Raw genomic sequence first — 11,219 nt, forward strand, 5'->3', positions numbered from 1 at the left:
TGAATCACTAGGTTGTACACCTGAAATTTATATAATATTGTGCATCAACTATACCTCAATAATAAGCAAATAAATAAACTTGAATAAACTTTAAAAAAAACCATAACTGTAAACCATTAGAAGGTACCAGTTCCATTTATTGGAATTATAGAAACAATTAGGAATTTTATAAATATTTTATTCCTGTTACTAAAGAAAACAGATCTTGAATTCTGTCCCCTATCTTTTTAATGATATGTCCAAAGTTAAGTTGTCCATAATATAAAACAGTCTGCCCTGCTGGTATTCCACATGCTGCAAAAGAATAAGAAAGAGAGTGTGTGAAAGAGCAAACTGCCATAAAAGAAAGTCAAAGTAGAAACTTTCAAACCCTGCCAGCAGTTACAGTTACTATGGTGTTGCCATGGGAGCAACCACAAATGAAGCAGAAATGTTAACTTCAGCAAGTTTCAAAAGAATACTACTGATAGTTTTTTATAGGTTTATTCCTGACCCAAGAGCAGTCAGGGAATGCTCATGAAGAAATGAGCATGTATGTTAACTACAGTTCAATAAAAATCAATTAATTAATTAATCTTTAATAATTTAAAAAATGTGTGCATATTATTATGTATGTAAATAATACCTAAATAAATTTGATTTTTAAAAAAGGGGGGAAAAAAAGAAAGAAATCAACCGCACACAATTATTTTTTATCACAACTGTACATTAAGAGCTGTATTTGCAAAATACATAAGTGCGGCATAAACCCACAAGGACAAGAGAGCTTAACATAATTTTGGAAGACAGAAAGCTGACAGAGAAGTAACAGCTTAGCAGAGGAAACACTGACACCTCAGTGCCTGCAAAGAGTGACTGCACCAAGAAACGAGCAATGACATCTGTAACTCTAGAAATGCTCAGGAATTGAAGGCCTTGATACTTCAGAAAAGCAAGAGGCTGAAAAAAAGAGAGATTGGCTAAAAGTGTATATAAAAAAGCAATTAGGCCCCAGGTGTGCCCTCTGCCTAGAGCAATGAGTGACCACTCCACCCCCACCCCTAGAGGAGAACAGGTGTTTATTCTTTGGAGAGAGTGAACCTAACAGCCTCTGGACTTGGGACCATCAGGCACCCAAGTGGGAGTGAGGCACAAGACAGAAAACAGGGCCACCAAATGAAACCCTCAAATTCAACAGTGAGACCCCAAACCACTTTTTTCTGTCCAATTTTCACCAGCAAACATCTATCTGTATACACCCCTTTCTTCCCTCATTGGGAGGAGTTGGGGGATCCAGTTTTTCCTCTGGTAAAACTATATGGCCTCAGATAAGGAAAAGGCAAAACAACAGGGACAGTAAACAGATCAGTGGTTGCCAGGGGTTTGGAAAGGAGGGCTGAGTAAGTGAAGCACCGAGAAGTTTTTAGGGCAGTGAAACTATTCTGTATGATGCTGTAACAGTGAATATATGACAATACATTTGTCAAAACCCATACAACTTTATAGCACAAAGAATGAATTTAATGTATGTGAATTTAAGAAAATATTCAGGATATCATGGATGCAATGGGAATGACAATATAACAGTATTACAAATGTATGAAATAGCCTCACTGAAGGGGATGGGAAGAAAAGATGCTGACCTGAGTAACTTTGGAAATGAGTGAGTACTCTGGGTGATAAAGCTGTTTTTCCCAAGAGCATGGCTTAATAATTCTGAAATCACTGTAAGTGTACAGTCATCTCTCAGTATCTGTGGGGGATTGGTTCCTGGAACCCCTGCAGATACCCAAATCCGCATATGCTCAAGTCCCTTATGTAAAAAAGTGTAGTACAATGAATATAGTTGGCCCTGTGTATGCGCAGCTTTCAAGTCTGCAGATACAGAGGGCCGAATGTATACTGGAATTAGACAATCAAGTAAATGGAGGGTGGATGGCGGGAGGTAGTTTTCTCACTGCTAGAGTGGGAGACCACAGACAAGCGAGTAGAGAAGGCTAGAATGATCCAGGTTCTGGATTAGAGTTGAGGCCATCAGTATAAACTCACGATTAGCTTAATGTAAATACAGATGGCTAGATATATTGTATATATACACACACATACAATATATATATATACATAAATACTTGTAGATATGTATATGTACATAAGTTGGTATACTGATATATATTTCCTTGCTCTGTGAGCTGAGAGACCCTGGAAGCAATGATACCCAGCAGCAACAAGAATACCTAGCACTCAGATCTTGGTTTCTAGTATCATTCACCACACCCCACCCCCTGCAAAAAAAAAAAAGAACCAGGGCTCCTTGGAGAAATGTCTGATTCTAGAACTAGGCAGAGTATATACAAGATGAGTCTTGGGCATCTTGTAGTGCCAAAAAAAATAAGAATGCTAAAAAAACAAAACACAGTAACAACAACAAAAACAAATGATGAGGATATATCAAAGGGACACAAGACCAACTGAAAGAGCTTGCAATAACCAAAGCTAGAACAATTTGAGCAACAAGATGAAGTATTATTGGATTATAACCCAAAGTATAAAATAAATACCCATCAAGCCATACTAATATAAATAAATTGAATGAATAAATAAATATGGGAGAAAAGACAAATTTCCCACGCAGAATAACTCCAAATAATTTATGTAGATACCTCCCCCCACCTCCAAGGAGGTGGAGCACACACCCCTCACTCCTGAAGTGTGGGCTATGCACAGTGACTTCTTTCCAAAGCATACGGCATGGAAAGGCGGTGGGGAGGGGCCGCGGAGAGTACTTTACAGTGGAGAAACCTGATAAACACTACCTCAGCCAGATGATCAAGGTTAACATCAACAGGGAGGTCATGTTGATAGTATGTACCTTTGACATGGTGTGATAAGAATAGCACTTTACCTCTGTGGTCTTCCTCTCAAAAACCCGTAACTCCAGTCTAATCCTAAGAAAAACATCAGACAAATCCCAATTGAGGGACATTCTGTAGAATACATGACTAGTCCTCCTCAAAGCTGTCAAAGCCATCAAAAGCACGGAAAGCCTGAGAAACTGTCACAGTCAAAGAGTCCAAGGAGACGTGACAACTGAATGTAATGAAGTATCCTGGATAGGACTCTGGAACAGAAAAAGGACATTAGGTTAAAAACTAAGGAAGTCTAAATGGTCTGTGGACTTTAGTTAATAATAATGTATCAGTCTTGGTTCATTAATTATAACAAATGTACCACACTAATGTAAGATGTTAACAATAGGGGGAACTGGGTGTGGGGTATATAAGAACTCTTTTGTATTATCTTTGCAAACATAAAACTACTCTAAAATTTTTTTAAGTTTATTTTCAAAAAACCCTACAGATGCTGATATTTGGGGCATACACTAAAAAAGTCAGCTTATACCCCATTTAGCCAAAGCAATCAAGAGAAAGAAAAACAAAGCTGGAGGCATTACAATACCTGCTTTCAAGCAGTATTACAAAGCTAGCAATCACAACAGTATGGTAGGGGCTTCCCTGATGGCGCAGTGGTTAAGAATCTGCCTGCCAATGCAGGGGACATGGGTTCAAGCCCTGGTCCAGGAAGATCCCACATGCTGCGGAGCAACTAAGCCCGTGCGCCACAACTACTGAGCCTGTGCTCTAGAGACCGCAAGCCACAACTACTGAGCCCGCGTGCCACAACTACTGAAGCCCGCGTGCCTAGAGCCCGTGCTCCGCGACAAGAGAAGCCACCGCAACGAGAAGTCTGCACACCACAACGAAGAGTAGCCCCCACTCGCCACAACTAGAGAAAGCCCACGCACAGCAACGAAGACCCATTGCAGCCAAAAATAAATAAATAAAATAAATTTATTTTAAAAAAAAACAACAGTATAGTACTGGCATAAAAACAGGCACATAGCAGTGGAACAGAATAGAGAGTCCAAACATAAACCCCCATATATATAGTCAGCTAATTTTTGACAAGGGTGCCAAGAATACACAATGGGGAAAGGACAGTTTCTTCAATAAATGGTGCTAGGAAAACTAGATATCCACGTGCAAAAGAATGAAACTTACCCTACACCATTCACAAAAATTAACTCAAAATCAATCAAAGATTCAAATGTAAGACCTGAAGCCATAAAACTCCCAGAAGAAAACATAGGGGAAAAGATCCTTGACATTGGTCCAGGCAGTGATTTCCTAGATAAGTCACCAAAACACAGGAAACAAAAACTAAAATAAACAAGTGGGACTACATTAAACTAAAGAGCTTCTGCATAGCAAAGGAAACCATCAATAAATTGAATAGACAATCTACAGAATGGGAGAATTCGCAAACCATGTATCTGATAAAGGTCTAATATTTAAAATATATAAAGAACTCATACAACTCAGCAGCAAAAAAAGAAAATAATCCAATTAAAAATGGGCAAAGGACCTGAATAGACATTTTTCCAAAGAAGACATATAAATGGCCAACAAATATATGAAAAGATGGTCAACATCACTAATCATCAGGGATATGCAAATCAAAACCACAGTGAGATTTCACCTCACACCTGTTAGGATGGCTTTTATCAAGAAGACAAGAGATAACAATATTGGTGAGGATATGGAGAAAAGGAGACCCTTGTGCACAGTTGGTGGGATTGTAAATTGAGATGACCATTACGGAAAACAATATGGCAGTTCCTCAAAAAATTAAAAATTGAAGTACCATATGATCCAACAATCCCACTCCTGGGTATACATCCGAAGGAATTGAAATCAGTATCTCAAAGCAATATCTGCATACCCATGTTCATTGCATCTTTATTCACAATAGCCAAGATATGGAAACAACCTAAGTGTCTGTCAACAGCTGAATGGATAAAGAAGATGTGGTGTATATATATATATACAACGGAATATTATTTAACCATGAGAAAGAAGGAAATCCTGCCATTTGGAACAACATAGATGGACTTTAAAGGCATTATGCTAAGTGAGATAAGTCAGAGAAGGACAAATACTGTATGATCTCACTTATATGTGGAATCTAAGAAAACTGAACTTGTAAAAACAGAGAGTAGAATGTGGTTACCAAGGGCTGGGGATGGGGGAATTGGGGCGATACTAAAGGTACAAACTTGTAACTAGTAAATAAATAAGTTCTGGAGATCTAAGGTACAATATAGTGATTATAGTCAATAATACTGTGTTATAAACTTTAAAGTTACTAAGAGACTAAATCTTACCGACTGTTAACATAAAAAGAAATGATAAATATGTGACATGATAAAGGTATTAGCTAATGCTCCTGAAGTAATCATATTACAATATATAAACACACTGCATACCTTAAAATTACAGTGTTATATGTCAATTATTTCTCAATTAAAAAAAAAGCCAGCTTATGATCCAATCAACCTACATCAAAACCCAAAAGCCTTACCCATGTAAACAGAGCTTCCCATTAGCTTAATTCCTCACTTTTTTTTTTTTTTGACCACACTGCAAGGCATGTGGGATCTTAGTTCCCCAACCAGGGATTGAACCCGTGCCCCCTGCAGTGGAAGCATGGAGTCTTAACCACTGGACCACCAGGGAAGTCCCATAATTCCTCACTTTTAAATATGAACATAGCCAAAGACTACTAGACACTAAAGAAAAGTTTCCAATGGTAAAAGCAAAAACCAAACAAGAAAAAAAAAAATGTAGGAAACAGAAAAAAACTTAAAACAAAAACTATAATATCTTTAGGGAAATAAGATATTGATTGTATCCATGAAACAAGAACAAGAGGATAACTAAAAACAAGGGTGGGAGCAGGGGGGAGGGAGAGGAACTATATGACACTTCAAAAAAAAATTCAGTACTTTTTTCCTAGCAAGAGTTTTAAGCTCAAAAAGAAAAATTTAACTTTGAGCCATAACTGATAAAAAACTTATATGAATCTATAGGGAACGTCCTAATAAAACTTCTGGGAATAATTTAAAGGTGTATTCTCTAACACATTTTCCAATATTTTTTGATTGTATTAAACATTCATATTCTCTGGTTACATTTTACAGCACTCTTAATTAGCTTTGAGTGGTTTAAATTCTACTAATAAGATAATGGCCTCTGAGAAATACATACAGTTGTACTAGGATTGTCTGTAAATGAATAAGGATAATACACACATGCACACATTGTAAACTTTGCTGTAACAATACAATATGATGTATTAAGTTGGTAAGGGAAGAAGAGCATTAGCTGAGGAAAATAAGAGAAGCTAAAAAGTTTTAAGATCAAGGCAAGATTTATAGTTAAAAGAATATGTGAAAATATATGAGTTCTAATATTACTAAAAATTAAATAACAGGAGTCAGAATTGATAATTCAGCTGGAAATCATTTATGTGAATTTGCACATATAATTGAGTAAAAAGTCACAGTATATGGACCAGGTGGTGACGAAATTAAATCACTGTGCAGAACTTAGGAGACTAAATCATGGGAGGTTTTTCTTCTATCATCTCACGGTAGACTCTTCTAGTGGCTGAAAGCCTCCAAGAAAAGGCCAGCGCTGAAAGCATCTACTTTCTGAGAACTCAGGACTGCCAGCTGTTAGAATGTCAATATTCTCAAAGGAACCCTCCTACACTGTTGGTAGGAAATGTAAATTGGTACAGCCACTATGGAGAACAGTATGGAGGTTCCTTAAAAAACTATAAACAGAATTACCATATGATCCAGGGATCCCACTCTGGGGCATATATCTGGAGAAAACTATAATTTGAAAAGATACATGCATCCCAATGTTCACTGCAGCACTGTTCACAATAGTCAAGACATGGAAGCAACCTAAGTGTCCACTGACAGATGAATGGATGAAGAAGATGTGGTAAATACATACAATGGAATATTACTCAGCCATAAAAAAGAATGAAATAATGCCATTTGCAGCAACATGGATGGACCTAGAGATTATCATACTAAGTGAAGTAAGCCAGAGAAAGACAAATCATATGATATCGCTTATATGTAGAATCTAAAAAAAAATGTTACAAATGCACTTAAGTACGAAACAGAAATAGACCCATAGACACAGAAAACAAACTTATGGTTACCAAAGGGGAAAGGAGGGGGGGAGGGATAAATTAGGAGTTTGGGATTAACATATACACACTACTATACACAAAATAGATAACCAACAAGGACCTACTGTATAGCATAAGGAACTATACCCAATATTTTATAATAACCTATAAGGGAAATGAATCTGAAAAAGAATATACACAGGCACACACACATATATATACATAACTGAATCACTTTGCTGTACACCTGAAACTAACACAACATTGTAAATCAACTATACTTCAATTAAATAAAAAAAAAGAGAGAATGCCAACATTCTCATAATAAGCAACAAAAGTCTTACCTTCTTTCTCCCACATTGCCATACTCCCCTTTATTCTTCTGAATTCTGTAACTCTCTTTCTTTTCAAATGTGTATCTGAATCTCTTCTCAGATGTAGACATTACACTGTTTATTGTTACTCCTCTTATTTTCAAAATGAAAAAAGGAACTATCAAGTAATGAGCTCTAAGAAATGAAAACTAACAGAGAAAATTAAATTTTCAATAGGTTAGAAGATAAAGTTGGAGAAATTGCGTAGAAAGTAGCAGAAAAGTCATGAGTATAATTTTAAAATACTGATTTAACAACCACAAAAAGGAATAATAGCTATATCAAAAGAGAAGTGGAGAAAAGGAATGATTTAAGAAAGGAGTGATTTTTTTTTTTATGAAAGGAGTGATTTAAGAAAGCTAAATCCTCACCTACTATAACAGGAAATCAGTAGCTAATGCTTTAAAATGATGACTCAAGAGACAGCAGGAGATGTATATTATGCAGAGTCAATGAGGTAAATATTAGAAGAAATAGATAATAGAGTTGAAAATGCTTGTTTCTGGTTTTTAAAGCTATGTATATATTCCTTTGACAAAAATTAATTTTTAAAACACAGCTTACGCTTACTTGGCTTATGTATATAGAGTTAGAGGTAAGTTAATGTGCAGAAGTGTGGCTTAGGGGAAAGTTCTTATTTCCAAGTGAGCTTTGTTTTGAATTTATATTATATACTACTTTTAAATACATGTGATCAACATCTATTTATCAGTTTTTAAAGAATAACAATGAGTGATAAACATGCTAAGAAAATGAAAATGCAGCTGTTAAGAGGAAAGAATAAGTCAATTTGTGAACATTACAAATTACTTAAGGAACTTTTAAAAATATATATGATCTCGACCTAATTACAAGCACTTGAAAAAGAACGATCTCCCAGCAGGGAATTATCAATTTCACTGTACTTTACAGGTGTGTCAAATAGCAGTTCAAAGTAGTCACTGACGGGAATAGAGACACAGACCTACCAGAGAATGGACTTGAGGACACGGGGAGGGGGAAGGGTAAGCTGGGACGAAGTGAGAGAGTGGCATGGACATATATACACTACCAAATGTAAAATAGCTAGCTAGTGGGAAGCAGCCGCATAGCACAGGGAGATCAGCTCGGTGCTTTGTGACCACCTAGAGGGGTAGGATAGGGAGGGTGGGTGGGAGGGAGGGAGATGCAAGAGGGAAGAGATATGGGGATATATGTATATGTATAACTGATTCACTTTGTTATAAAGCAGAAACTAACACACCATTGTAAAGCAATTATACTCCAATAAAGATGTTAAAACAACAACAACAACAACAAAGTAGTCACTGAGGTTACAAGCCTTTCCCAAGCCTCTATAAGCACCAAGGGCTTTTCAAAGGCCTGGACTGGTTAAGGAGCACATGATATTGAATCTCTGGGCAGATTCTAAGAGTATAGCTTTAAAGGACTTCAAAAACGCCTCCTCAACCCAAATTTGCCAAAAGTAGCTTCTTAAATTCAGTCTTCAAAACCCGATCCTATTTCAAAAGCTTTTTTCCCCTTCTCCAGCATCTTTCTGCCCATTAAGACAACTACTGTTTATCACCTCTGTTGGAACTGTCCTACTATGTTGAGTGACAAACTTTTAGATAATAGTGCTCAGAAGCATGTTTATAAACATTGTTATCTCTGTTCAAGTTTATGTATTTTACAACCTTTGAAAATAGAGGAGGGAAACAGCCTAATTCATTTATCCATTTGCTTCTCTTATCAAACCACAACTTTTCATTATATCCTCATAGGTTTGTTTTCAACTGGACACACAAAGAATGACTGCATCATAATTACAGACTCCCAGGTCTGAGGTGTAAGAATTTTTGATTTGTGATGACAGTTTTGTTTGTGATTCACAATAAGTCATTTTTCAAAAGACCCAATTCCATTTTGTATACTCACACTCGTCCATAAACAATGTACAAAGCATTACAAGTCATTGGTTATTATTGTTAACCACTTATGTACTAACCACATTTTACTAAATTACGCAGATCTGTACTGATGGAACTGAGGTCGGCATCTAAGCCTCAGTCCATACCCAATGCTGATTTTCAGCTGAATCCACAATAGTCCAAGGAGGGTTTTCAGGCAAGTATTTCAAAACCTGTTAGAAAACTGCAAGAAAAAAAAGAAGTTTTGGAAAGATTGAAAACATGACCTTAGTGAAATGTATGCCTTGAACTTAGCTTGCCCCATAAGCCCACAAAGAAAGATAAGTGACATGTCAAACTTGTAGCAGAGAAGGAAGACCTGATTTCACAGTGACAATTTTAAACACACTGCAGAGAGTTATTCAGGGTCACTCCAATTATATTTTTCCTTTTTTGTTTCACCTGATTTTATCTTTCTTTTAATCTCTTCTTCTGCCTAACCACAGAGCTCTCCCTCCCCCACAAAGACGGGAAAGGTGAAAAGTAAACTATCACTAGTACTTATAAACACTCTGTAGCTCAATGTTCAAGCAGCCCTTCTCTGACAGCACCCCACCCCCACTCCTCTTATCTGAGGCTTCACTAACATTTAACTTGCAAGTGTCTTGCCTAAGTGTCTTCTCTGACTTACCAATTCTAGCTTCCAAACTGGAGAAAGTGAGAGAATTAATAACCCTCTAAGGGCTTCCCCTGGTGGCACAGTGGTTAAGAATCCGCCTGCCAATGCAGGGGACATGGGTTCAAGCCCTGGTCCGGGAAGGTCCCACATGCCGCGGAGCAACTAAGCCCGTGTGCCACAACTACTGAAGCCCGTGCTCCTAGAGCCCGTGCTCCGCAACAAAAGAAGCCACTGCAGTGAGAAGCCCGCGCACCGCAACGAAGAGTAGCCCCCGCTCGCCGCCAACTAGAGAAAGCCTGCGAGCAGCAATGAAGACCCGACGCAGCCAAAAATAAAATAAATTTATGAAAAAAAATAATAACCCTCGTAAGTGACGTATCTCATCACGTAAATACGAGACCAAACCCGTTATCCAGTTCAGTTCATGGGTATTTCTTGAGACCATCTGGGCAAGAATAGACTATGTCTGCCATGACGTAACTCACAGCAGAAAGCAAGTCCTAGAAGTTAAAGTTGCTCAAACGCAAAATATCAAAAGAAATATGCCCTTCCAGGCATTTCACTAGTGATTATCCACAAGTAAGGGAGATATACAGTCAGTGCTGCCTGTTCAGCCTTTATTTTTATGAAGGCAAAGGTTAGAAGAATAAAGACTGCTATCAATTAAATATCATCTGAACTCTGAACTACTGAAGAAAAAGTCAGAGAGATGACTAACTGTAAACTTGGCTATTCCTTGACCCAACTGCAACCAAATCAGTTTAATCCCTAGTCTGAAGTCAGCCTCGATTTAGCAGTTGCTCAAGAAATTAGTTTAGTTCTTCGAATGACCTAAGAGCTCAATTCACAGCCCAGAATGAACCCAAACCTTCAGGTTCATTTATAAAACACTTCCTGTATACCAAGTCCTGTGCTATATGGCATCTCATCACATTTAACCTCCCAAACAACTCTAAGTAGGTGTTATTGTCCATCTTTTTCAGATGTGGAGACCAAGCCATAGAGAGGGTAAGATTACTGAACTAACTGGTAGTGATGAGAGAAGCTAAACCAAGATCTATCCAACTCCCAAAACTATGTCCTTAAGCTCCTTTTAGCTATATCTCTAACCAAGGCTTAAAACTTTATTCAAGTAAAGGCCACTATGCATCAGACTGGCCTTTGGACACGGGAAGACCACTCACTCTATGTAAAATAGCCCACCAACCACTACCACTCTCTTCCCTTATTCTACTTCTTTCTAGCACTTAT

The sequence above is a fragment of the Eubalaena glacialis genome, chromosome 1 (assembly GCF_028564815.1).
Source record: "Eubalaena glacialis isolate mEubGla1 chromosome 1, mEubGla1.1.hap2.+ XY, whole genome shotgun sequence".
Classification (NCBI taxonomy): Eukaryota; Metazoa; Chordata; class Mammalia; order Artiodactyla; family Balaenidae; genus Eubalaena; species Eubalaena glacialis.